General features: G+C 41.4%; 1 protein-coding gene across 3 annotated transcripts in view; it reads left to right on the top strand.

The window, feature by feature from the left end:
* FAM160A1 (family with sequence similarity 160 member A1) overlaps nucleotides 1-27,608 on the top strand; it is a 227,955-nt gene that overhangs the window by 104,799 nt on the left and 95,548 nt on the right. The window contains exon 1 of one of the 3 annotated variants that reach the window (XM_035022907.1): nucleotides 20,894-21,018. The exons of the other annotated variants lie outside the window; for them this stretch is intronic. The gene's annotated coding sequence lies outside the window, so the exon portion shown is untranslated. Of the gene's footprint in view, nucleotides 1-20,893; nucleotides 21,019-27,608 lie in introns of those variants that run through there. 3 annotated transcript variants of the gene reach the window in all.

Raw genomic sequence — 27,608 nt, 5'->3', positions numbered from 1 at the left:
TATCTATCTATCTATCTATCTATCTATCTATCTATCTATCTATCTATCTATCTATCTGGGCACCAGTCCTTTGTCAGATAGATGTTTTTGCAGATCTTTATTCCCAGTCTGCGACTTACCGATTCATTTTCTTAACTGTGTCTTTGATGAGAATTTCTAAATTTGGACCAAGTCATATTTATTATTTTCCCTATATTATTGCATTCTGTGACCTGAGAAACCTTTACCCACCCTGAAGTCATGATGATAGTCTATATTTTTCTCTAAAAGCTTTATGGCTTTAGCTTTTACATTTATATCTGTATTACATTGCGAATCAGTTTATGTGAGTGATATGAGATGTAGGGGTCAAGTTGATATTTTTCCATATAGATATCCAGTTATTTCAGCATCATTTGTGGAAAAGCTTTTTTGTTGCCTATTGGATTGCTTTGATACCTTTGTTGAAAATCATGGCTGTATATGTGGGACTTTCCTTCTGGGGCTCTCTATATTCTGTTCCATTGATCTACTTTGACTACTCTTGTGCCATTATTGATAGTTGTATATTTCGTAGATGTCCATAATCATATGGAATCATTTTGCTATTGTTGGATTTGCAAACGTAGTTTATACTTTTTGCTGTTAAAAACAATACTGTGATGCTTATTAGTTATGTTGTTTAATGTTTGATTAAGTTGCAAGTGGGAGAAATAATTCATAGATAAAAATTCAGGGCAAATATGTACAAGTATCATGTTATTGTTTAGCTTTACATAGTATATTCTAATTTTTAGTTCTGTGACAAATGAGAGTGCCTGCTACTGGTAAAAATGTAGAGCAAATACTGTGACCAGCAGCCATGAAGTGCCTATCAGCTGGGAGAAGGAGATTCTCCTTGCTTCTAAATGTCATCGCTGGATTGCTTCTATTATATTGTCAACCAAAGGTATTAGAGTAAAGAAGTATAAAGTCTAGAAACTTCAAAAGGTCTTTCTGAGAACTTACTGTTCTCCATGGGTCCCATAATATATTGTAAACATGTATTTGCATGCATGTCAAGTGATTGAGAATGAGAGGCAGACTTTTGACCAATTGTCTAAGGCATTCGCTCAATTACAAAAATAAGAAAGCAGTCATAACTCGTGTCTTATATACCATCAGATGTGAGAGGTTATCTGTCGTAAGCTTTTTTATATGGTAATCAGCAAGACATTTAGTTGTGCAAATGATCCCTGAGGTGAATGCTTTTACTTTATGTGGCATATAAGTAAAATTATACTTCACTGTGTGAAGTGTTTGTAAATGCTTACCTTCTTTACTTGGTGATTTATCCACTTCTAGGAGCAGTTTGTGGTGGATAGGCCATCCCAGACATCATTTTAAGTATTCGTGATGCTTTTCTTGGGGACAATAGGTTTGGAAGGAAAAGCAGTTCCTTTGGGTGAATATTTAATGTATTTTTCATGTTCTCAAAACTTTGCTTTTTCTTTTCCATCTGGATGGTGAATTAATTGCACATCATGATCTTTTAGGAGGTTTTGATGTGTTTGCAATAACAAAAATTAATATCTGTGATAGAAGGACTACTCTGCTGGAAAACTGCAGTTCTCATAAATTATTAAGTTATCTCTGCAGTCTAATCAAAGTTTGATAGCTGCAGCTTGTGGCAGGCTAGATTTTGGCAAAGCAGAACGACAGCTGGACAATATGTACAACAGTACCATAGGAACGCTGTGTAAGAATGGGTTCTTCGCCCTTTTATATATGCCTTTTCATTTGTCAGCAGACTGGAGATGCCGGCTATTTTTAACGAAATAGAAACTCTTGTCTGTGTGAAGCTTTCACTATCAAACTATGGTTGGTTATAAAAAAAATTAGAATCTTTCACAACTACCCCTTTTTCTCTTTTTCTGAGGGGCGACAGGAAAGAACATAACAAATGAGTCAAAAAGCCATTTGCCCAGGTGCCTGGGTGGCTCAGTCGTTAAGCGTCTGCCTTTGGCTCAGGTCATGATCCCAGGGTCCTGGGATCGAGCCCCACATCGGGCTCCCTGCTCAGCAGGGGGTGTGCTGCCCCCCCTGCTTGTGCTCTCTTGCTCTCTCTGTCAAAATCTTAAAAAAAAAAAAAAAAAAAAAAAGCCATCTACCCTCCATTCCAGCCCCGATGTTGACTGCAGCCTTCAGTGCGGATTCTGTTACCAGGTCACTGTGGACAGAAGGCCCCGGGGGCCACTGTAACCCAGCCACCATCTGAATTCAACTCACGAGATGGTTTGAGATAGAATTGTTGGTTTCAGTTGTACTGGTTTTGAGGTTTTGGGGCGTGTCCCAGAGTGAATTGCAGGAGTCCTGGACTGAACTCAATCTCTGGTTATTCTTAATGAAAGAATCTCTCTCCTTTCTCACAGAACCAGATGGATGTCCTCAGTGGTTCTGTACTCAAGAATCTGCGCTGGGAAGTCAGCAGAGATTGAACCAGGTTGAGTGAGAGGGCAGTCACAGCTGGCTGCTGCACATTTCCTTCAGCATCCAATTTTCCAGTCCCCTGCTTATTCTCCTAATGAGAAATAAGCCAGAAAATGGGACAGAACCAAAACCAAACCAAAACCATAAAACAAGTTTAATAAATTTCATCCTTTGGCTCTCTAATCTTCTCATTGAATCAGCCTGTGTTCAGTAACTTCTGATCACTTGTGTTTTATGTTTAAAAATCAGTTTATGTGTTTTCTTTTTTCTTTTTTTTTTTTAAATAATAGCTGGGAGGTTTGTTTGCTTGTATAATTCTAAAGTGGAAGCTTAATATTAAGAACATTTGGTTGTCCTTCCTTCCCTTTGTGCTGTGATCTTTAACATCACCACCAAGGTGTGTGTGTTTGGTTTGTGATCAATTTAGCTGTCGGGTGTTTGTGGTTTTCTCAAGCTGATTCTTGCTGCTAAGGAACATGATCATTTATATGGTGTCACTGTAGTGTAGGCATGTTAAATAATTGATTGGGCCATGGCAGGTAGAGAACGGCAAATGTAGTTCCTTTGTTGCTATGGAAATACATTTGGTTTAAGGAGACTGTCATTTGGACCACATGGATCTGGTGCATGTGACATAATTGCCTGTGGTTGAGGCAGTTGGAGGGGAAAATCAACTTAAGAGGAGATGGCATTTTGAAGCAAATTAATATACATTTCAGCGAGTTCTTGGACTTACCATTGTGGAGTGACTTATTCTTTTTTATTAAAAGGCTCATTCCTAGCTAATGCATCAGCACAGAGAATGAGTCAAGTGACAGATTTGTTTACTTGCTAACATGATGAGATCTGATCATTTATTGTGTAAAATGGTTATTGTGTGAGGTTTACATTCTTCCCTCTGTTATCCCTAGGAGGGCTCCCGGTAAGTAAAATTGATGCCATATTTATTAACGATCCTGAAGGGAAAGGACAACATATTTTTTTCTCTTTTGTTCTCCGTTGAAAAAGCCCTTAAGTCCTTAAAGGTAGGGGTTATATTTATGTATTCTTTCAACATATATTTCTTGTGCCTTCAGCTCGGTGCTCTAAGGGTTTGGAAGTATAGTATGAGCAGAGCAGATGTGGTCCCTGCCCTCAGTGGTTAGATGCTAGTGGACCATGTCCACTTATCTTTGGGTCCTCCTGCAGCACTATCCTTTGGCCTTGTAGAGACCATTCTCAGTAGGTATTGATAAACTTTTGGAATAGTTCCTTTCTTCTTCCTTCCCAGTTCAGTCTCTCAGTATGTATTAGTACAATTTGTCAACAAGCAACACAAAAGTAAATGAAGGCTTAGGTGACATAAACACCTGTCTTTCTATTGATCTGTGCCTTTCCTATCTTTCATGGCTTAACTCAAGTTCTCCCTCTGCCATGATGCCAGCCAAGCCAATAGCAATCTCTTTCTGGATATTGTACTCAGTCAGTGTGACATATTTTGTCTTGTCTTCTTCTGTTATTACTTAATTTTTTCTTGTAGTCTTGCCATACCTTTTAGATATGTTGGGGCTGGAAAAAAAGCTAACAGCCGGTGGTCAAGTCCCGGCATATTTATTTTGTAGAGAAGGACTCAGGCCTGTAGAAATTAAAAGATAACTGGTTAATAGAGGAATCACAACTGGTGTCCAAGTGTCCCGCCTCCAGGATCTCTTCTCTTTGCTCTTCTCTTTATTCCTATCTGAGTAGAAGTATCAGCAAGTGCTATGCTCTTAACCTGGAGTGGGAGTCCTGTGACCATGGGTGATGAACAAGATTGCTGACTCTTGGGCTGACTGTGTGGGTGAGGACAGTGGCTGGATAATGCACAGCTAATGCATACACCATTGGGTGTTTTAATTTGATATGTTGAGCAGTTGGAAGCCACTAGAGGTGGCTGAGAAGAAGCTTAATGTGAGCAAATTAACATTCAAGGGAAGATGCAAGAGATACTTGCTGCTGAGTGTCAGTATGGTTGGGATTAGGGAGGGACGCAAGAAATGACCTTGGAAGAGAAGTGCTACCCATTTGACACATAGAAAATTAGGTTCTTTGATTTTGAACTAAGATACTATGATAAATACATGATAAAAAAAAAAGGAATCAAATTCTCAAATGGCATGTCAGCTCCATCTCTTTTGATCAAAGATTTTCTGATGAAATTTGATGATTATTTTATTTTCACTTCCTGAGGAATCATTCTGATATTACTTAAGCCCCATCCCATGCTCTAGCTGTAGCCCTGATTGAAATTAGGTTGAAATTAAGAGAAAGCTCTACTTGATTAAGTAAAAAGGGAAATTTATTGAAAGGGTTCTGATACCTCAAGGAACTCCAGCTCAGCCTGTGCTTAGACCAAGAACTGGAATGCTGGCTCAGCATTCTATCCTACTTTATTTCTTCCTCTTACTAAACTGGCTTTCATTCCACCTAGCTCAACTGGGCTGCTTTGTGGGCTCCCCACCACCCCAGTTTATGTTCCAGTTATTGAAGCAATTAGAGAAACTCATTTAGCATTTTCCAATTCTGATTTAAATTCCTGGGGGTGAGGGGATTTGATTGACTCAGCGCAGTTTTGTAGTCAATTTGCCAAGGGTGGGAGGCAGGGCAGCTAGGCTCCTGTGGTGCTAAAATAGCCACCAGGTCCCACCCTTGAATTTAACTCTTCATTATGCCGGTAGTGGGGGGAGAGAGAAGAGAACCTGTTCAGATATTACCCACAAATTAAAATCCCCACTTAAAGTTGCCCAGGTTCCTGGAAAGTTATTCACCATTTGCTGCATAAACGTTTTGAATTTTCTTTGCGGCATAACGAAGACTTAAATTTGGTCCATTTTTATCGATTTCATTATCTAAAACTAATTGCAGAACCCTAGCTTTTCCTTGAAGCTGGTTGTTTTGCTGCTCACCTGTCTGCACTTTTTAAACCCTACTGGAAAATGAGGTGTTTGTTTTTTTGGGGGAACATGGCGTGAAAGTTAAAGGTCCGCAGTGCTTTAGCATAATGTCTTGACAATTAAAATGTGAATTTTGGGGCATTAAGAAACTTTGTTCACGACAGACCCCATTCTCTTGATGGTTTATATCCTTCCCGGGGAGGTTTAGAAATGAATAACCTTGAGATGTTCAGACCTCAGAAGGTTTACTGGCTTCAGAGATTCTGCTTTTATTTATAGGCTGCAAGAAAACACTCAATGAAGTTTGTTGTGATTCACTGCTTATCACCTTGAGCTATTGCCACTCAGTGCCAGGAAGGCATTGAATCTTGTACAGTAAGAGGACAGAAGAAAACCATGTAGCTTGAAACAGAAGCCTAAGTGTTGTTATCTCAGGCATTTCTCATAACATACTGAATGGACCCAGGCCAGTGGCTTTAGAGCTGATTTTTTCCTGCTTACTCCCACCCCTGTGAGAAGCAAATACTTTGTCAAAACAGCAGCTGCTTTGGGCCTGGTCCTTCTGGTGGCCCAAGGAAAAGCTAACAGGAGTGACAGTTTTCAGGCTCAGCTGAGTAGTGGTCTCACGAGAAGTAAATCTAGCTAAATTATGCTTTGGCTTGTTAGAGTACCCTTGACTCCCTCCCCAGGTTTGATTTATGCAGAAGTGCTTGTCTGCTCCCTCTTTTAAATATACAGCAAGCACGTTTTCTATGTTCTGTGCAGATTTGAGAGACTCACGGAGGCAGGTAGCTGTGAAATGGACATCAGGCGTATCTGCTGAAACCCATTGTCCTGCTGTGGAAATATAGAACTCACATATTGAAACCAGAAACATGAAGTGGAACAAATTGGGTTGCAAGCTGGATAATAAAATAAATGATAAGTGGAAAGGGACCCCAAAGGTGCTCCCGAAAAGCTGGGATTGGCATGGGATTGGAGGCTGGGCTAGGAGGAGGCGGGTGTAGGGAAAGGCTTCACGCAATGGTTCCTGCGTGATGGATGCCGCTGGTTATTTTGACTGTCATTTTCTAAATTACGTATTTGGGAGTGGGGGACAGGGAGGCTTTACTTTGAGGCTTTCTTTTTCTTTTTTTTTTTTTTGGTGGTTGTTTTGTTTTTTGTTTCGAGAGGGCTTGGATAGTCTGTTTTGTTTTTTCATTCCGTTATGAGAACTTACAGAGCAAACCAGCAGCATTTATCTTGGTTTCAGTCTCAAGAAGTGCCAGAGTATCATTTTTCTCTCACTCAAAGGAGGCCACACATGGGGGCAAAGAGTTGAGGGCTCTTGTACTTTTGTCCCCTCTGCTGAGTTGTTTTCTCTGGCAGCTTGGGTCTAGAGAGGGCATCTTGAGCCTTTCTTTGCTGGATGGGTCACGTCCTTGCTCCTTCCTCGTCTTGTCAGTGATGTCCTACAAAGCAGCCTGGTGAATGATTCTCTGCCCTTCGTATGCCTGTCTCACTGGTGGGTGTAGGCTGCTTAACTGCCTTATCTCGGGTGGCGAAGAACAGACAGACACCTGTGCCTGTGGCTTTGAGACCCGTGAACCTTCTTGTTAGGTCCTCAGAAAAGGAGACAACCTGGGGTGCCTGGGTGGCTCAGTTGGTTGGGCGACTGCCTTCGGCTCAGGTCATGATCGTGGAGTCCCTGGATCGAGTCCTGCATCGGGCTCCCTGCTCAGCGGGGAGTCTGCTTCTCCCTCTGACCCTCCCCCCTCTCATGTGCTCTCTCATTCTCTCTCTCTCAAATAAATAAATAAAAAATCTTAAAAAAAAAAAAAAAGAAAAGGAGACAACCAGGCTCCGGGAAGGGAAGCGGGTGGGCTGCTGAGGAGACCTGGACACTGGAATCAGAAGGTTGCTTGGGTCCCCGCTAGTTCTGGGGGCATCTGCCGAGGGGTTGTGGGGTGTCATTGTGGGAGCCTGACCTCCCTGCTAACACAGCTATTCTCGTGCTGGTCTGTCTTGGGGCCCGTCTGCTTCACTGCATGCTACCGGCTGACTTGACTTCCTAACTGAAATCTCTGAGAGAATTTGAGTAGTTGAGCTAGCTAAACATCACCTGTCTCTGAGATACAACCACATCGCAGGTTGATGGCCATCCTAGGGATTAGTTTTAGATCAGGTTCCCAATCTTGGTCATGTCAGTTTCTGTTCCATATGACTAGGAGGTTGATGGTGTGGGGGTGTGTGTTTTAGTGAGAAAATCATTGCCTACGGCTGCCCTCAAGTATTGATTAGGAATATTACCAATTTCCTTTAGAAGGGATTGTGGGTGGGGTATACACCTCAGTGGGGTGAAGAGCACATACGCTTTTGCCTAATGCCCACAAGATACCAGTATGGTGGACGTTTTTATCCCTGTTTTGACACTGAGGGAGCTGGGGCCAAAAGAGGTTAAGCGCTTTGCTTAAAGTTATAGACGTAGTGGGTGGCAGAGCTGGGATTTGAAAAATGCCCGATTTATTTGACTCTACCAGGCCATGATATGTTTTTGACTTTCGAGTTCTTCAAAGACGAGGCAAGGCCATGCTGAAACGTGAAATAGTCCTGGCTCTTTCTTGTTCTGGGAAGGGCTGGGCTGTGAGCTTTTTTCCTAGTGCTTGAGAGCCAGGATAGCTTCTCATTTTTTTTTTCCATCTCAAGAAAATGAACTTCTGAAAAAGATTGGGAGTTTTCAGTTATTGAGAAGAAATGGTTAAAACTCAGTGCTTTGAAATCAGTACCATTGTCCCTCGATTGCAGCTGAACTTGGGCTGGGATTAGGGAGGTTCTTGACCTGAGAAGTCTTGGTCTGAGTTGAGGAACAGTAGAGGCGAATGTTACTGGAGTAGATCCTATCCTCACCTAGGGGTTTGTTATTCCTCTTCAGCACACGGACGCCAGAGACCAGGATGCCAGAGACCATCCCGGCCCAGGGGCTTGGCAACTGGCTTGCAGGATGCATACAATACACCTTGTTGGGGAACTCGTGGCTCGTCGGCTCCTTCTTGATGAATCACTTTTTCCTCCTGCTATAGCCTTACCATTTTCCTCTTGGTTCAGATCTTACCAGCTGTGGGAGAGAAGGCAGGTCTTCTGGTACCTGTTCGGGGAATTCTTTGGACTTCTCTTTGGCTTCGGTAGTCGTTCAGCTTTACCTTCTGTGTTTCTAATGGTTTTTTGCCTTATAAACTGTACTTTGGGAAAATACAGATGTTTGCAGTTGCAAAACTCCTTCTCTTTCCGGCTCCTGTCCCCTCCTTTGACCGTAGCTCTTTGGTGGCTACGTAGCGGTTGAGAGCGTAGGTACTGGAGCCAGACAGACGGGGATTCAGTTCCCTGCTCTGACGTGCCCTGGTTGGGTGACCTTTTGCAAGTTATACAGTCTCTCTGAGCTTGGGGCATGTAAAAAAACAAAGAAACCCCAAACCACTTAGTGTACAGTGCATGGCACATGGTAATGACTCAAGAAAAGGTAGATGCTGCTAATACTGCAGTGATAATCATGGTAATTGTTGCATTTTCTTCTCAGGACTGTGAATGCGCGTTCTTCCCAAAGGGGGGAGCTCTTAACTTTGAGCTGCGGCAGCATTGTAATGGACAGGAGCCTTAATGCCTGGCCTTTTTGTTTATAATCTGTTGTCCACCTAGGGTTTGAAGCATTTCAAGTGTTATAAGGCAAATTTCGTATGAAGATAATTATCATGTTTCTAATGTGGTTGGGAGCTGAGGTGTTTTAATTAATGATGTGCCAGCAACCCTTTCAATAAGGTGAAGTGTGATTTCTTTTTCTTTTTCTTTCTTGTTTTTTTTTAAGGCCTTCATCTACTTGGTCATAATTAGGGACATTTGGAATGCCCAGGCATAATATCTGCTGATTTGTACACTTTCATTAAGCAATTAGAACTGAAGGACCCAGTGACCAGACTTTCAGGGGATCAGGTTCCAATTTTTGAGAGGAGGAGATGGTTATGCTCTCTCTTCTTCTCCCCGGCCCATTTTCCCCTGTAACCTGTACTCAAATTCAGTGTTCATATAAATCAGTGCTGCTGTACATTTTTTTTTTTTTTTGAGGCCTTGATTTTTTATAGATTCTCTCTCCTGCATTTTCCCCTCTCCTTTGCCTTGTGAGCCCATCTGGCTAAATCCTTATGCTAGAGAATAAAATTTTCATATGGTGCTGACTCTTTTTGGGGTGCCAGAGGTGATTAATAATGCATGTGAAAGAGGTGAAATTGGAGCCATGAGAATCAGGAGGAAAGAGGGAGAAAACCGAAATAAAAAACTTGAAAACTTAAGGATTGTTGATTTCATATCTAACCATTATTTTTATAGATTGAGCTCCTTAAGAAACAGGTACCATGCTCGACTTGTTCTGTCTTGTATTCCTGTGCTTAGCACTGAACCGGGTACGGAGTAGAATTTGTTGAATGATTTATTGAGAAAATGGAGGCTCATGGAGACGTATGTTAAACTACATTGATATCTATAGGGACAGAAGCCTGGGTCAGAATGTGAATCTCCAGGACCCAGCGAGAGAAGTGTAAAGAACGGAATGAGGTAAAGAAGGCAAGAATTGGAAAAAAAAAATCAGCGTAGGAACATATTAAGAATGTCTAAGAAAGTTACAAAACAAAATGTAAATTTCACTTGCTAGTAATTCATGTGAAGGGAACATAGAGTATGTGGATGTGTGGCATTGCATAATTCAATGCTGCTATTTGATTGTTTTTCCAAAAAGCAGAGAGTGAGCAGCTGCATAACAATTTTGCTATTGTTTGGTTTATATCTTTTCTTGATTTTGTCCGGTTATTGCTTAAACTAGGATGACTTTTCAAACTCGGAGACTCATCATTTTTTTTTCCATTTTCCACCTTAGGTTTATAGTTGCTATGTTGAATTACCATTAATTTCAGAACTCTCTTCCTTGCTATTAATGCAGATTATGCAATTTTGAATCCATTTTCATTTGTCAGATCCTTTATACATACAGCTAGGGAATCAAAGGCTAGTATGGGTATGACAGATCTCTTCATTCAACAGGATTTTGAATTTTAAGCCTGGACTCCAAACATGCCCTCTTGCTGTGCAGGCTCCGTGAACCAGATTCTGTTCTCTCCCCTCTCCCCTGGCTGCTCCTGCCACAGACACAGGGAGGTGCCACGGGGGCCTCCTAAAGCAGCAATGTGGGTAAATGCCCCTTCAGCCCTGGGGCACTCTAAGCCAGCATAGTGGGTGGAGTCTTCTCCTTTCACATCCTGAAGCTAGGGCAGGATTCTAACTCTAGGATCAGGTCAAAGGGGAGGTGCGTGCTGGTGACTTTCTGGGAGAGGGGTGATGTGGGGGGACAGATATTTCCTGAGGAGGAGGAGGAGAGCACAGTTTGACCATCAGCCTACTCCCATTCTTCCTTTCTCAGCTCAGGGGCATGTGGTGTGTGGTGTGAGTAGAGGTTCCCTTAGAGGACAAGATGAGGACCATCTTTCTCTCTCCTTGTTAGAAAGCATCTGTCAGTGTTTTACCTCTGTGATGTTTTCCCAGGTGATTGCAGCCGTGCTGACTGCCAGATAATAATTGTAGTCCCAAAGGGAGTGGGGAGAGATTGGTATAAACCAGTCACTGTGGGGCTGGAGTGCATGTATGAGGGAACAAGTTCAAGGGCTGTTTTCGGTGGCAGAAAGGATATATTTCCTTTACTTATTTATTTATTTTAAAAGATTTTATTTATTTATTTGACAGAAAGAGAGAGCACAAGTGGGGGGTGGGGAGTGGCAGGCAGAGGGAGAGGGAGAAGCAGACTCCCCGCTGAGCAAGGGAGCCCGATGTGGGGCTGGATCCCAGAACCCTGGGATGGATCATGACCTGAGCCAAAGGCAGACGCTTAACTGACTGAGCCACCCAGGTGCCCCAGGATGTATTTCCTTCAGCTCATTGGAATACACATTGTGGTTTCCAATTATGGAGGCACCTAGAAAAATGAGTTTTTGAAAATCTCTAAAGTACACTCATGGACCTATTTACCAATTCATCTGTAATTACTTATTGATCACATACCATGAGACCTGGCCTGGCCAGCCCCTGCTCAGATAGAATAGTAAAATTTGGTCCAGGGTTTTTGAACTGTCGTTCTGTCTGTGATTTAGGTTATTAGGGAAAGCCCATTTACCCTGAAATCGAGACAGATAGCCTCTGGGAGTTCTGAGTGGAAATTCATCTGTTTCTGCTGTCATCTGCTGAAGGCAGCGTACTCGTACCTTCAGGAGTGGATTATGCACAATCAGCGGTGATGAATGTATGAGCATTTTTAATTAGTCTTCATGCTCTGTCTAATGCAATCAGAAGCTCTCTATCAGAGGAGAGATTTATAATCAATCATTTCATCATCTTCTGAGGTGGGTATAAACCCATTTGCTTTTAGCCTGCAACTTAAAATACCTGCTTTAGAGAACTATTATTTAACCAGGCAGATATCTATAAACCAAGTATATTTTGAGCATGTAGACTTAAATCTCAGATTGCAGATTGCTCTGATTAAGTGTAATTGTGTGAATTAAGGTGTCTCAGCCTTCACTCTGTGCAGAGGAAGCCTAGTGTTAGAGCAGAAGTAATACCAGCCTGGCATCAAAGAGATGTGAGTTCCAGGCCTAGCTTTGTGAACCCAGTTTCCTCGTCTGTAAAAAAAAAAGGATTGTGATAGCTGGTATTTCAGTCCTCCTTATGTCAGTGAAGGTTACATTACTTATGATAGAACCCTAAAGTAGGGGGCGCCTGGGTGGCTCAGTCGGTTAAGCATCTGCCTTCAGCTCAGGTCATGATCCCAGGGTCCCTCGTCGGGCCCCCTGCTCATGAGGGGGTCTGCTTCTCCCTCTCCCTCCGTGTACGTGTGCTCTCTCTCTCAAATAAAATCTTAAAAAGAAAAAGAACCCTATAGTAAACAACATTTTTGGACTTTTTACTATGTGTTGAGCACTGGGCTATTGTACTGAACATGACAGCAAGTATATGGAACATGCATCATCTCATTTATTCCCACATCCCCTAGGAGGCAGTTACTATGAGAAGGCCACCTCTGTCTTAGCCTCGGGGTTCTTGGTGGAAAGGCTAATCTCTGTAGCTACAGATTTGGAGATGTCATGTATGCATCCACAACAATTATCTAAATAAAAATCATTGATTGAATAACGAGTCCTATCTAGATGATCTTTTGTTTGCCTTAGAGGTCTGACCAATTTCTGCAATTAAAGTGAAATTGGCAAATTAAAAATTTCTAATTTAACTGACAGCCAAATAATTCCTCTATTTTGATCTGCTGTGAAAATGATTTTTCCCCCCCAAAAGTGAAATTCTAGAGAATCTAAGAAGAAGTTAATCTTTATTGTTGGTCAGCAGCGTTAGTGAGCATGTGGAAATTGGATCACTTTCATTCCCATACTAGTTGTTCGGAGTGTAGACCAGTACAGTTCTCTGGGAGCCCACTTATATCAAAAGCCTTCAGGTGTGTGTGTACCCTTTGAGTTGACATTTCTACTCCTGGGCTTTTTATGGAAGGACAAAACTGGGAGGATGTGCTCAAATGTTCAGTAAAAAGAATGTTCATTGTCCACTGTTTATGACACTAGATATCCAACCATTAGTAGATGGGTTAAATATACATATTTAATGTTAAAATATGTCATCAGGATGGCATGTATTATTTTTGTTTTTCTTTTTTTAGGATGGCATGTATTTTTAACGAAAAAAAGTTCACACAGTTTTAAAAGTAGTATGTGCTATGTTAGCCCATCTTACCCATCTTAGGGTAACCACATGAACTAGCAAATATGTACACATAGATGTGAGTTTAAAGTAGTGTATCTGGAGCTTAAAATAGTTCTTTTTGTCTGGTTGAATGATATTAGTTGTGGTTGTTTTTCATACTGCATTAAATTTTTTTTTGTGTAATCTGCATTATTTTTCTGATAAAAAGAAACTAGCAAAAGCAAATAATACAAACCTCCTGAAATAGAAACCCCAGCTCAATCCAAGGACTAGGAATTGCTTACAAACCTGAATTTGTGAGGAAATGTGATTGTTTTGCATGTGCCTAGTTCTTATCCTGAGGTAATCCAGTTGGATTAGCTTGCCTTTTATTCACATTGACAGTTGAGGAGGTCTTGGAGTTCTTTGAAACAAGATTTAGAAAAATTTCACTCTGATTGCATCCCAATAGAAATCAAAAGAAAATAAAAAGCAAAAACAAAGACAGAAACACTCTCTGGGGACCAGCCTTTCTCCTTCAATAGTTAAAATTAATACCAGTGAAACTTGTTAATTGTAGATATTTCGAATGTACAGACAAATAAGCAAAACAAATAAAATTAAACACACACACAACCCTACTTTCCAGAAATAACCATTATTTACATTTTGGGTTGTGTCCTTCCTAAATTTATATTGTATATGCATATTTGTGCGTGTGTGTGTGTGTGTGTGTAATCGCAGAAAGAGATGTATGTGTAGTGTTTTCTTACCTGGAGAGGACAGTCCACCAGAGTGTATAGTTTAATGAGCATGGGGACTGTGCTTTGTTGGGCATGTCGGAGTTCAGAGTACAACAGCAGTACCTGGCACTTAGAAGGAATTGAATAAATATTCATGGGACAACGGCCTCGGTCTTTTTTTTTTTTTTTTTTTTTTTAGATTTTATTTATTTATTTGAAGAGAGAGACACAGCGAGAGAGGGAACACAAGCAGGGGGAGTGGGAGAGGGAGAAGCCGGCTTCCCACTGAGCAGGGAGCCCGATGCGGGGCTCGATCCCAGGACCCTGGGATCACGACCTGAGCCGAAGGCCAGACGCTTAATGACTGAGCCACCCAGGCGCCCCCAACGGCCTCGGTCTTGACTCTCTTTCCAGGTCACCTGTTTTACCCCCAAAGGTTATTTTGATGACTAGCTAGAATCTCATCGTTTGGACGTACCACATTTAGTTTCTAGTCTTTAAGAAAGCACTGCTGAAATAAATGCCCTTGTAACTAAATGTTTCATATGTCATAATTCATTCATTAAGATTAATAACCTCATGATCGAATCGCTGGATCAAACGGTATGTGTGTGTTTCTCACTTTTGATAACATTGACAAATGTCCTCCGGAAAGGGTGTGCCATTTTACATTCCCAGTGAAAGGACGCAGTGCTTGATTTCACCTACATGCTTGGGATCATGGACCTTTTATTTAATGGACTTTTTTTTTTTTTTGAGATAATTGTAAATTTACATGCTGTTGTAAGAGATAATGCAGGGAAACTCCTTGTACCCTTTGCCCAGTTTCCCCCAATGGAAACAGTTTGCAAAACTAGAGTATAATATTAAAACCAGGATATTGACGTTGATACAATCCACAGAACTTCCCCAGTTTTATTTGTACTCATTTGTGTGCGCCTGTATTACCTTAAGTTCTGTACAAGTTTACCATCTGCGTAGGTTTGTGTGTCCAGCACCAGAGGCAAGATCCTGAGGGGTTCTGATACTGCAGTTCCCCTTTTGCAATCATGCCCCTTCTCTCCTGCCCTCCCAGGCCCTCTCTTCCTGTCCCTAACCCCTGGCAACCACTAATCCATCCTCCATTTATAACAGTTTGTCGTGTCAAAAATGTTATATAAAAGGAGCTGTATAGTGTGCATCATTTTTCATTCAGCATAATTCCCTGGAATTTACCCAAGCTGTTGCTATTAGCAATAGTTGGTTACTTTTTACTGCTGAGTAATATTTCAGGGTATGGATACAGTACAATTTGTTTAAACACACACCTGTTGGACATCTGGGCTGATTCCAGTTTTTGACTATTACAAATAAAGCTGCTGTGAGCCTTTGTGTATAGGGTTTTGTGCGAAGGTAAGTTTCACTGCTTTGTGATAAGTACCCAGTAGGTCATTTGCTGGGTTGTACGGTTACGTGTTACCGTGTTACCGAAAGTGCGCTGTACCATTTTACGTTCCCGCCAGCAGTGTATGAGTGATGCAGTTTCTCTGCATCCCCGCCAACATTTAGTGTTTGTCACTTTTTAAAGTTTTAGCTTATTTTGATAGGTGTATAGTGATATGTCATTGTGGCTTTAATTTGTATTTCCCTGACAGCTAATAATGTTGAGCATCTCTTCATGGGCTTATTTGCCTCTGTACATCCTCTTTGGTAACATGTCTGTACACAGCTTTTGCCCATTTTCTACTTGGATTATTTATTTTTTACTGTTCAGTTTTGAGAGCTCTTGAGTATTCTAGATACTTTGTTGGATGTGTCATTTGCAGATGTATATATATATATTTTTTGCCAGTCTTTATTTTGTCTTTTCATCTTCTTCACGTAGGCTTTTAGAGAGCAGAAGTTTTTAAAATTTTGATGAGGTTCAATTTATCAATTTTTCCTTTTATGGATCATGTTTTTGGTGTCAAGTCTCAGAAAACTCTGTCTAGCCAGCACGTTCCTCGGAGACCCTCTAAGATTGATCATAATTTTTCAGCTTGGGGTAACAGTGTAGGAATTGGGTTGGCATATTTTTAGCTTTATTAATAACTGGGCTATTGTCTTTCGCTTTCTCATATCTTTAGTTGGGAGAATATAAGGACTCCCTTTTATTTCATGCTGTCAAGAGCTTTCATAAGATGTTACAATCCTGCTTCAGAATGGGGACACCTGAGTCTGATCATTCATCCTATTCACAGTCTCTTTTGCCAGCTCTACAGTTTCTTGAGTTGTAACAAGCAAAAGAAACTCTTTATTTTTACTGTGAAGGATGGTGATGAATGTGGAAATGGGCATCCTTGGGACTAGTGTGCTCCCCCCCACCCAAAGGGGCTTTTGCGGAGTCAGAAGCTGCAAACCTTTAGGGGTTTGTATTTTATGTACTACGGCTTCCCTTACGCCAAGGTGGTAGCATGTAGTATAGGCGGGTGGTTGACAGTGAGCTAAATAGCAAAATGGCCTAGTTTTTCATCCCTGCTCTTGCCCTCGCTAGCTGAGTCAGCAGAGGTGTGCTTCTTAATCTCTCTTCTCCAGTTTCCTCATTCGTAAAATGGGGATAATAAGCGTATTTACCTCATGGGGGTGTTCCAAGGGTTAAGTCATCACACATAAAGTGCTCAGAGCATGGCCCAGAGAGCACTTACAGTGGTTGTTCATACTTTTTATTATTATACCTCTTGCACCAGTGTAATAAAAGTAAGTACCTTGGGTGCTTCTTAAAATGCAGATTCCTGGGGGAGGGTATGTGCTCTGGTAAGCGCTGTGAATTGTGCAAGACTGTTGAATCTCAGATCTGTACCTCTGAAACAAATAATGCAATATATGTTAAGGAAAAAAAAAAAGAAGAAGAAGAAGAAGGTAGCGGGAGGGGAAGAATGAAGCGGGGGAAATCGGAGGGGTAGACGAACCATGAGAGACGATGGACTCTGAAAAACAAACTGAGGGTTCTAGAGGGGAGGAGTGTGGGAGGATGGGTTAGCCTGGTGGTGGGTATTAAAGAGGGCACGTTCTGCATGGAGCACTGGGTGTTATGCACAAACAATGAATCATGGAACACTTCATCTAAAACTAATGATGTAATGTAGGGGATTAACATAAGAATAAAAAAATGCAGATTCCTGGATCTCCACTCCTAGACCTATTGCATCAGAATCTGAAGGATGAGAGCTCCAAGGAATCTGCATTTTTGTAAGGTTCGCCCATGGTTCTTATGAAGGCTCAAGGTTTTGAACGGTTCCTCAGTCATTTCTGTTTGTCCGTGGTAAGTGAATGTTCTGGTCTTTTTTGAGTGGTGTGGTTGGGTGCTGCCGCCAAGGCGATTCCTTCTCTCTGAGAGCACTCCTCGTATGACCAAGAGACAAGCCAAAGTGTCTATACAGAATTAAGTTACGCCGGAGCTATACGATATCCAAGTGATTCGGTGGCCTTCCCACAGGGGAGAGGCAGCAGAACAGTCCACCTGTGGATTGCAAAGGGAGTGATGGGGTGTGTGGCACACTGGACCATGAATACCATACCTGCAAATCTCCAAACGAAAATAATTGTAATAAAAAAATACGTCAGTGGGCTGGATTCAGTGTTCTGACTGCCAGTTGTAAGAGTCTTGTGTAGGGATGGAGCAACGTCTTTTTTGTGTGTGGGGGGGTGGACGGGGAAGGTGTATGGTATGGGAGACTGTTTGCAATCTCTGTGTCAGGTTTTTCTCTACCAGCCTGCAGTTTTTCCACCAACTTGTCTACTAGGGATTATTGTCCAGAGCAACTACTGGAAACTACGCTCTGGGATCACCTTAGGCTAGATAGCAGTACATGCTTCCTTTCTCAAAAAGAACCACTCTCTCTAGCACTTCTCCCACAAGGGATGCTGAGAAAGACACAGAAGTTCCCTCCCCGAGAGACATAACTGACATTTCCACTAAACAAGACATAACTTTGCCTGGAGATACCCTTTAAAGCTAGAGGCTAGTTCTTGAAAACACAACTGGCTTCTTTCTTGTCATATAACAGGAGTTCTCTTAACCTATCTCAGTGGTTCCCTGGACCTTCAGTTCTCTCTGTTCTCTCTGGAAACCACGCTGCCCACTCCCTGTTGAGGGTTCTGTCTGGTTGATGACTTGCTGGGTGTTCTCAGATTTCTCCTCCCATGGCTGAGTTGTGTGCGTTGTTACAGTAATTAGGTAACTTCATCAGACAACGTACAAACTGATAAAACACGTGTGTGAAAACAAAGTTGTTTCTATGAAGTTGAATTCTTCGCAAAGACTAAATATGGGCAAGTTGCTATACGATATCGTGTCAAATTGGATGGGGAAGAGATAACTCTAAAAGATTGGGAAGATGTTTAAAAGATGAAAAGATTCTACACTTTAATTCACACTGAGATGTTTCTCAACTTCGAGTAGCCACACTGGAAATTATATATTATACATTATGAGCATGGTCCATGCAAGAAGGACAACTTTGAACTTCAATCAGTACGCCTGTACTTGAAGAAAATAGCTTGCAATGTGAAAATATTGGCAAATAAATTTACTTTTTTATGGTTCTTGATAAAAGAAGGTACTTAAAATGTGTATATATGTCATTTTTAATGATTCTCTGCCTTAAGTGACATTTTCTGTTAATCTACCAGCTATCATCTTAATTGCAGTAGGATATCTACAATTACTCCATCCTGTAGAGCTACACGCTAACAAAACTGCATAGTTGATTAAGACTGGTCTGCAGCTGGGTGGGGGGCAGGTTTTATTTTCAGAGAAAACAGGGCTCTAAAAGCTGAAGTACTTATAAAAATACCTTTCAAAACAATTCTTACTGAAAACTGAAGTTTGATGCATTTATTTTTTTTTTAATCATAGCTCCATTTAGTTTTAGTTTTTCAGATACTTAAATATCAGTAATTATACATTTGGTTAAAATCAATGTTTTGTTTTCTGTTCCTGTGAAAAATTTTCTCATATAAATGACATTCATTATTCAATATAAGATGATACAAAGTGATTCATTTTTCACGTTCACAGGTATTCAGAATAGACTCGAAACAGTAAAATTGGGTGCAATAAATTATCCTTACTTCAGACATGAACTGATAAGTTGTTTTTATAGAAAGTCTTAATGGTAAAAATAAGCTTAGAAAATAAAAAGTAGTAATAATCCGCTTATACGGCTGAGTGTGTTCTGTTCCCACTGTGTCCTCTGAGTGTGTCCTGTGTTTCCAAGTCAGGCACGCTGCCCAGCTCCTCAGGTCATACCCAGCCGACCCAGGGTTCCAAGAGTGTGAGCCACTTCCAGCTTCCTGGACTAAGGATCCTTCTACGCAGTGATGTTGAAGGTAGACCAGGCAAGACGGCTTGGATAAACAACTACATACATTTTTCCTCATACTGACTTGGGCCAGAGTCCAAGAGAGAGATACAATTGAATAATACCTTTCCTGAAGAAGAAAATTTGCTTTTTGGGAAATATGTATACCCCCCAGTTGTAACCACAGAGTCCGCCGCCCCTTGTGATCTGCACACTATTAGGTGAAGCTAGTGTTGTCAATTTTCTTTTCTCTGGGTTCATCTCTGTTCATGAAGTGTTTTTTTAGCACACCAAGACTAGATAGAGACAATCATTTATTACCTACACATGGTAAGTGCCCAAGAAGATTTGTTGAATGAATGAATGACTTTGCCGGAATTAACAGGCATCGCTTGTATTTGCTAATAACCTCGAGTGAAGGCGGACATTATCATTAGGTTAATAAACCATTAAAGTCGAGAGTGGGAATGTTAATGCAGGTGGAATGTAGTAAAATTGCTTGGCCTGGTCTGAGGATTGCACTTCAGACACAGCACATACATTTTTGCAGTCCTTGATGTTTCTTCCTCTTTTCCACCATGAGCGCTCATTCTTTCAAGACTCCTGTCTGTGTCACCACTCTCCAATAATATTCATTAAGCTCCTGCCTGCTGAGTACTGCCGGATTTCGTCCCTTTTAATGAGCATGAACACTTAAGTTGAAGGATAGGCTTTTATGCGACACTGCTTTGTCCTGAAAGGACTGGTCTGTGAGTACACATGATTTTGGCATGCTGTTTTCCTCAGTTCAGTAAGCTAATTAGATCAATCACGTATTTTTGTTGGCAAGCTCTGGCTGCCTTTTTAAAACAAGGGGTAAATCAGCTTGTCTTTGTCCTGGGAGATGTTATCAGACCCAGGCCCTTTGTCAGCATTAGCCATTAGTGGGTGCTTTATCTTGATTTTGTAAATTGCCACTTCCTTTACACAATAGATGTTTATGCCTTTTTTTTTTTTTAAAGATTTTTATTTATCTATTCATGAGAGACAGAGAGAGAGAGAGAGAGGCAGAGGGAGAAGCAGACTCCCCGCCGAGCAGGGAGCCCGATGCGGGACTCGATCCCAGGACTCTGGGATCATGACCTGAACCGAAGGCAGACGCTCAACCATCTGAGCCACCCAGGCGCCCGATGTTTATGCTTTATGATTCCTTGCCAATCCCTTTCATCACTTAGGGCAGTACACCTTTGCGCTCACCCCACGTTGCTCCTACAGACTACAGTGTTGCGCGATGCTTTGTTTTGTGCTACTGTTGGCTAGGATTTGAAAAAAAGATGTTTTGCAAATAAGTAATGGCACTAACTGTTTCACCAAACTTACAGAAATCAAAATAAAAGGAAATGTTTCTAGTCCGGCCCTCTTTGGGTTGTGGGATGTGGCTTGTTTTGTCCCTGGGTTTTTTTTTTTTTTTTTGCTCCCAGCATGTAGTGCTTCTGAATTCTCTTAATTTTTCCTTCAAAGCAGTTCTTTTGATTGCCCAGCTCTGTTTTCTCCTTGTCCTCTCACCTGGCCCAGTCCCTCATCACCACACCAGCTGCTTTGTCTATAATCTCTCTTTCTGTCTTTGTCTCTCTGTCAAAAGCCCCGTTCCAACATATCCCATGTTTATCTACCAGGCTAATTTCCTTACTTACTCTTTTGTCTTGTAACTAAGTGCTTTGCTCAGAAAACTTTATCAGCTCCCAATTGCCTAATGAGCTAGAGCTTTAACTCACTTGTCTGGCTTTCATTTTCTAGTTCCATGCACCCTGTCAGTGGTACTTCCCGGACTCTTTGAAAGTCCGCCGTGTGCTCAGGGTAAGCTTGTTTACTGCTCTGTAGGGGCTGGTGTCATGGTTAAGAGTGTGGGTTCTGGGGTCACGTTAGCATGGGATCAGATGCTGGTTCAGCCACTTACCTTGGGCAGTTTATCTTTTAGGTTTCTCATCTGTAAATTGGGCGTAATGATAATCCTTCTTTCACAGAAGTATGAGGTGTGAGCCGTGTGTCTGAGACAAAGTAAAGAATTCAGCAAAAGCGTGAACTCTTAAGGTATTATGCGTATGTAGTCTAAAATGCCCTTCTAATAATTATCTCAGGACTTACATAATGCTTACTATGTGTCAGACAGTGCCTTAAAACTGCTAACTGAATTTGGTTAGTCCTCACAAGAACTCTGTGAGGAAAGAACTGAAAGCAGTCCCATTTTATAGAGGAGAAGACTGAGTCTGAGAGTTGGACTTGCCTAAACTCATATGGTTGATAAATGGCAGGGCTAGGGTTTGAATCTTGGCAATCCAGCTCTAGAGTCCGTGCTCTTAAGCACTATCCTATAAACCTAAATTCTGCTGGTGAATTTCCTTGCCTCCTGCCACCCTCTAGTGATGTTTCTCTGTCTGAACTCCTAATATGTGTACTAGGGTAATAGGGAGAGTGAGTTAGTAATTGCTGGAGTCCTCATTGTTTTGTATTCTGCAGTGCTGTACGTAGACTAAAAATTCCTTTGATTATAAAGTTATTACATGTGAAAATAGAGATTTTGGAATATGGAAACATCAAAGAAGAAAATAAAATACATCCTGCTATTCACTTGTTATCTGTCCTCTTAGTCTTATTTATAAATAGTATACATATATACCTGGCAATATAGAGCATATTTATACATTATATACAATTATGGTCATGCCATGTATATAATTTTGTATCCTGCTTTCCTTGCTTACCATTATATGTGTTTGCCTATGTCGTTAAATATTCTAAATCACCATTATCATGAGTGCAATTTAATTGTTTATGTAATTTGTCTGCGGTTGGACCTACTGTTTACATCCAGTTTTTAAATGACTAATAAACATTTCTATAATTAAGTGGGTCATAGGTCCTGGCTTTAAAGAGGACTTATGGTATAGAAGCAAAATTGCCTTTCGGAGATTGTACCAATTTATTACTTCACTGTCGTGGGAAACTTCACGTGTTTCAGTGGCCTTGTTGACTACTTGTTCACTGTTCTTGTTGACCAATAACATTCTGATTAGTCATTCTTAATGTGATAGGTGATCGAGGGCAAAGGGTCAGGGCTTGAACTGCACCCAACCCGAAGCACATGATGTTCCATGAGTTCTTACTTGGTTGATTTTTCAGTAGAGATGTGAGGGGCTCTGTGGAATTCTAGGATTTGGGAGGATGCCGGGAGGTTACGCAACTTGTCCAAGTTCATAGAACTGGTTAGGAGCAGAATGAGTCTTGTTTGATGTGGTTTTCAAACTCATTGATTTTTTATTATGTCACACTTTTTCTCATTTACCTTAATTATTCATCTACCTCTGTGCATCCGGCTTCCCAGACATAGCTGACCAAATTTGGAGGTACCGCTCAGAACAAAATAATCACTGTTTGCCACTCAGTCTGTGGGGCTAAGGTAAGAGGATGCTGGTTAAGCTAATCGGACAGTCCAGCTTTGGCACTATGCAGTCCCTCCTTTCCCCACATAGAGCCTCCCAGGGGCCAGTGTTGAACACCGATAACATGGAAGAAGTGTGGAGACGGGGACTTGAATAATGACCTGTCCCTGACAGGCAGAGAGAAGCCTCAGACTCTGTGAGGTTGTCTAGTGCTTTGTGCTTGGAAACAGGTTTCTTTAGGAGTATGGGCTTTGTGGCTTTCTCTCCTGCCATGGTGTTGAGGAAAGCTATGGTGTGGAGCTAATCCACGGAAGCTGACTCTGTCTCACTAAACCTTGCCCTGGAACCTGGTCCTCAGAGGCATCATTCTATCTAATGCAGCCGTGCTCTCCAGGTTCTGAAGTGTATAAGTCCTTACTGCTCTCACTCTCCTTGCATTTCTCTTAAGGGCACTTGGTTTCTTTCCCAGGAAGGTCTGGGTGGCATGGATGAGTGTTTCTGTATATCGGTATTGCGAGATGAGAAGTAAATGCAATGAATTTTTGCAGTTCAGATCTGTTTTTGATGTTGTCATGATTAAGCCATAAAAAGGTTAGCAGCTTCAAGGCTGGAAACGCACATTAAATTCCTCTCTCTCCTTTACTGCCAATAAGATTGACTAAAATGTCCAAGCAAGATATTTCCTCACTTTTCTTAGTCTCAAAATAACCTGCCTTTATCACTCTGTCCTTAAACAAAGAGCACAGGGCGTTATTAATTGATGGCAAGAACTATCTTGGTGGATTAAAATTTTCCTGTAAAAATAATAAAAAGAGAAACCTGCTTTGAAAAGCCTCTGGCCTTTGGGGAAAGGTGAATGCCTAAATCCTACTTAATATGCTTTTGGATGAGAAGTTTAGAAAAGGAACTTTTAAAAGATAATTATGTCCATTTATCTCTCAGGAACATATTATGGTTTGTTTAAACATCATGGAAATGATAGGTAAAACTGGGCTTCAATCTTTGGCATGACAACCCTCTTTCCCTTTCTTTTATTTATTTGTTCATTAATTCACTTAACAGATATTTATTAAGACCTCTTACGTGGCGTGCACTGGGTAAGGTGTAAAAGGAGATCTTAACAGGGAGCAAGCAAGCCTAGCGAAGAGAGTCTCTTCTAAAGTAGGGTTGGGAATGTTGAACCACCCTTGCATCCCGGGGATAATCCCACTTGGTCGTGGTGGATGATCCTTTTAATGTATTGTTGGATCCTATTAGCTAGGATTTTGTTGAGGATTTTGGAATCCGTATTCATCAGGGATATCGGTCTGAAATTCTCCTTTTTGATGGGGTCTTTGCCTGGTTGGGGGATTAAGGTAATGCTGGGCTCATAGAATGAGTTTGGAAGTTTTCCTTCTGTTTCTATTTTTTGATACAGCTTCAAGAGATTGGTATTATTTCTTCTTTGAATGTTTGGTAGAATTCCCCAGGGAATCCATCAGGCCCTGGACTCTTGTTTTTTGGGAGGTTTTTGATCACTGCTTCAATCTCGTTACTGGTTATTGGCCTATTCAGGTTGTCAATTTCTTCCTGTTTCAGTCTTGGCAGCTTCTAGGTTTCCAGGAAGGCCTCCATTTCATCCAGATTGCTCAGTTTATTGGCATATAGTTGTTGATAATAATTTCTAATAATTGTTTCTATTTCCTTGGTGTTAGTCGTGATCTCTCCCCTTTCATTCATAATTTTATTAATTTGGGTCCTTTCTCTCTTCTTTTGGATAAGTCTGGCCAGTGGTTTATCAATCTTATTAATTCTTTCAAAGAACCAACTTCTAGTTTCATTGATCTGATCTACTGTGTTTCTGGTTTCTAATTCATTGATTTCTGCTCTAATTTTAATTATTTCTCTTCTAATGCGTGGCTTAGGCGTCATTTGTTGCTTTTTACATCAACATGGATGGGACTGGAGGAGATTATGCTAAGTGAAATAAGTCAAGCTGAGAAAGTCAATTATCATATGGTTTCACTTATTTGTGGAACATAAGGAATAACATGGAGGACATTAGGAGAAGGAAGGGAAAAATGAAGGGGGCGGAAATCAGAGGGAGAGATGAACCATGAGAGACTATGGACCTGAGAAACAAACAGGGCTTTCGAGGGAAGGGGGGGGGATTGGTTAGCCCGGTGATGGGTATTAAGGAGGGCAAGTAGTGCATGGAGCACTGGGTGTTATATGAAAACAATGGATCATGGATCACTACACCAAAAACAAATGATGTATTGTATGGTGACTAACATAACATAATAAAATTAAAAACTACAAAAAAAATAAATAAATAAAATAGGGTTGGGAGGCCGTAAGGGAAGGAGGAGCTTACGCTAGTACATTGGAGGAGCGATGAACTTTTTGAATTTGTAAGCCAGCCGGCAGGCCCTCAGCCTGGATTTAACTTCCTCCTTGCCATGGCAACTGGATCATACACAGCCTTCACTTTGAAAGGAGCCGGTTCAGTTTAAGAAGCTTCAATCCCTCATTTGCATGTCGACCCAACCAACCCCAGTTAACCTGATTTCAATCCCTGTTTGGCATAGAGGACCTAAATGAAAACTACCCTCCTAACTTTTTGCCTTTATAACTCTGCCCCCTCTTTGTCTTCCTTGGAACACAATTCGGGTAGAAACCTGAGTGTGTCCCCTGAGTTGCAGTTCTAATCACCCAAATAAATGCTTGTTTTTAAACAATTTTTAGTGAGTTCTTTCCTGGTCAGCAAAGGCATTGGGGATAGAGAAGTGAACCAAATAACAGACCTTGCTTTCATGGAATTTATAGGCTGGTCGGGCAAAAAGTCAAGTCCTTTTGGGAAGACTTCCTCGTGGTGGAGACATGCAAGGCGAGACCCGAAGAGTGAGAAGACCTCTTAGTCACCCAGGACTGAAGAACATGCCTACTATGAAGAGTTCTGGAAAATGTGGGGATATGCATAGGACATGTGAAAGCAGGAGGGCCATGAACATATTCAGGCTTAATTACAGTCTTCATCTCAATAACAGAAACTGTTTGCTGTTATTTTAGAGCCTAAACTTTGTTTCTCTAGGTTCATGGCCAGAGGGAAATGCAAAGTCTCCAGTTACGACTGTAAAGACATTCTTTTCGATCCTCCACCTGATCGGATTCAGCAGCTCCAGGGACTCCTGTCTTACCACGTGTTCCCTTAGTTGGAAAACTACATGGTCATTCTTTCTCTAGATTGGCAGTTTTGAGTGGAATGGATTATTTCTACCCAGAAACCAGGAGAAAATAACCGTGATGTGCTTTTTTGCCATGGTGCCATTGATTGGCCTTGTCTTGTCCCCTGACGAGTTGTCATGAAGGAATACAGGCCATCAGTTGCATCCACCGTCGTGTAAGAAGTGGCAGGAGCACCTGCAACCCTAGTGCTGGGGATACTTACAGAGAAGGTCTCTCTGAGCCAGGACGCTCTTCACTATTTCATGTATAAATGGCAGCTCTGAGAGAAAAGCCACCCTTTGGAACAGGCCACAGACTCACAGAAAGGCTAAGGCTAAAGCTCCAAGATCAGCTAATCAATGTTCTTTGAACTTTCTTAGACACTTTTTTTTTCCTCCAACAAAATCTTCTTTGGAAATCTCGAACATAAATCTGATAAAAGCAATGAATTGACACCTTAGAGAGTTTTAATATTCACTATTTTTTAAATACCTGTGCACCGATTCTTCCCAAAGCTCTTGGGTTCTGGCAGGCGCATGCTGAAAAATAGCTAATTGTAATAGCTCATTTATATTAGTGCTTGCAACGAGAGAGACAGTGCCGAGCACTTACTTGCAGTGTTGCATTTTCTCTCCCTAGCAGCCCTGTGATGTAGACATCTTTATGGTCATCTCTATTTTACATGTGAGGCACTAGGCCCAGTGAGCTTTTAATGCCCTGCATAAGGTCACGTGGCTAGAAAGTGATGGGAGTTGGACTTGAACCCAGGTCTCCCTGACTAACCAGTCAATGTCCTTAATTGCTGATCTGGTAGGACCTCAGCACTAGATGTCACAGGATGTTGTCCCGACTTCCTGAGGTTACATTTGTGGTCAGTGTCAGTACCAGGGTCAGGACCCCGAAGTTCTGAGCCCTGGTCCAGTGTTCTTCGTGCTGTGCCTTCATGACAGCTGCTTTGGAACTATCAGAGGGAGATTTCCTAGATCGGTAGTGTCCCCGGGAGGACAGTTCCCTTAAACAAAATGTAGTGTGGGACGCACAGCCTTCTTTGCATGTAGCGTGAGAATAGGTTTTTTGAAAAGGAGATGAGTGTGTGTTAGAGGGGAGAATCCCCTTCCTCCTCTCACCTCTCTTACTGACCAGACAAGTCAAAAAAATCTTTGGGGCACCTGGGTGGCTCAGTTGGTTAAGCAACTGCCTTCGGCTCAGGTCATGATCCTGGAGTCCCGGGATCGAGTCCCGCATCGGGCTCCCTGCTCGGCAGGGAGTCTGCTTCTCCCTCTGACCCTCCCCCCTCTCATGCTCTCTCTCTCTCATTCTCCCTCTCAAATAAATAAATAAAATCTTTAAAAAAAAAAATCTTTGAAAAGGGGTTATTTTTGAAAGAAAAAGTTAGTAGCTGGGTTAATTTATTTGTCTTGTTCTCCGGGTTGTTGGTATTTATTTATTTTAAATGAACTCAATCACCTACCAGTCTAACCTAAGAGATACATATTTTTTAAATGGCAATGTAAGCACATAGAGTAAAAGCCACTTTTTGTGTTAATTCTTAAGATTTTAGGCTTGGGAGTCATTTAGAACTATAGAAGTCTGAATACTGGGAAATAATGACTGAACTTATTGAAGCAGCCCGGTACCGTTTTTATTAGTTTGCCTGGCAAAGGTTATGTTCTTTCTCTGTTTGAAGGCTTGAACATTTTAAAGGATTTTTGTTGGTTAAAGAAATAGGATTTTCTTTCTTTCTAAGTGTCTCCAATAACTGCGGATATGTCCGTAGTTTCTTTCTTTCTTTCTTTTTTT

The sequence above is a fragment of the Mirounga leonina genome, unplaced genomic scaffold (assembly GCF_011800145.1).
Source record: "Mirounga leonina isolate KUSES-001 unplaced genomic scaffold, KU_Mleo_1.0 Mir_176, whole genome shotgun sequence".
In the NCBI taxonomy this organism is placed as follows: domain Eukaryota; kingdom Metazoa; phylum Chordata; class Mammalia; order Carnivora; family Phocidae; genus Mirounga; species Mirounga leonina.
This window is presented reverse-complemented; position numbering and strand designations above follow the sequence as displayed.